The sequence below is a fragment of the Haematobia irritans genome, chromosome 4 (assembly GCF_050003625.1).
Source record: "Haematobia irritans isolate KBUSLIRL chromosome 4, ASM5000362v1, whole genome shotgun sequence".
Lineage (NCBI taxonomy): Eukaryota > Metazoa > Arthropoda > Insecta > Diptera > Muscidae > Haematobia > Haematobia irritans.
The window spans coordinates 37,508,718-37,510,179 of record NC_134400.1 but is presented as its reverse complement, the minus strand read 5'-3'; positions in this window follow the sequence as shown (position 1 = coordinate 37,510,179).

Genomic DNA, 1,462 nt, shown 5'->3' with positions numbered 1-1,462 from the left:
TTGACAAAATTTTCTATAGACATAAAATTTTGACAAAATTTTCTATAGACATAAAATTGCGAAATAAATTTTCTATAGAAATAAAATTTTTAGAAAATTCCCTATAGAAATAAAATTTTGAGAAAATAATAGAAATAACATTTTGATAAAATTATGATCAAAAATTGTTAAATTTTTAGTCAAAATAAATGGAAAATATTATCGGGAAAATGTGCTTAAGGCACTATTGAAGCCCTGGGCGAAATAGCATATTGACCGCAGAACATTCACATTCTAATAGAACTCAGCACCTACGCACTGAGCACGTGTCAACCAAGAATGACTCAAAGGAGGTTGCTAACTTCATTTTTACCGCACAATGGTCACGAAAATCTCCGGATCTCAATCCGTAGGACTTTGTCAGCATTTTATTCTAAAGAAATAAAATTTTGACAAAATTTTCCATAGAAATACAATTTTGACAAAATTTTCTATAAACAAAAAATTTTGACAAAATTTTCCATAGAAATAAAATTTTGACAAAATTTTCTATAGACATAAAATTTTGACAAAATTTTCTATAGAAATAAAATTTTTTACAAAACTTTCTATAGAAATACAATTTTGACAAAACTTTCTATCGAAATAAAATTTTGACAAAATTTTCTATAGAAATAAAATTTTTACAAAATTTTTTTTAGAAATAAAATTTTGACAAAATTTTCTATAGAAATAAAATTTTGACAAAATTTTGTATAAAACTAAAATTTGGCAAAAATTTTTATAGAAATAAAATTTGGACAAAATTGTTTATAGAAATAAAAGTTTGACAAAATTTTCTATAGAAATAAAATTTTGACAAAATTTTCGTTAGAAATAAAATTTTGAAAATTTTTCTACAGAAATACAATTTTGACAAAATTTTCTTGAAAATAACATTTTGCCAAAATTTTCTATAGAAATAATATTGTGACATATACCCTCAACCATCCTATGGTGGAGGGTTTCAGTGAAAATGAGTTATTTCTTTGAGTGTATTTTTTCCACCACTTCAATAAATACCTCACCTGGAATATTTTTTCTGCAGAATTGGTGTTGATTTTAGTTCACTTACGATTATTCAGATACGATTATTTAAATATATTTTTATATTTTGAAAAAAAAAAATAAATAAATAAAAAAAAATTGACAACCAAATTAGAGTAGATTTAGATGTTGTTTTTGGACGTATGTATTCTTTGGGTATATTTATTTCAACTTTTAGCAATTCATAATGCCATGTGAATAACATTTTGAATTAATTATGTATGTTAATAAAAAAAAAACGTATGCATTTTATATTCAAAATAGATTTACTGGTTAGCAATTCTTTATATGAGATGATATATACGAGGTTTAGTATGAAAAGAATCGGTGAAGAGGTATCCTCTCGCCAAACATAATATTGATTTCCGAAAAATAACACAGTTGCGACAAACGTGTT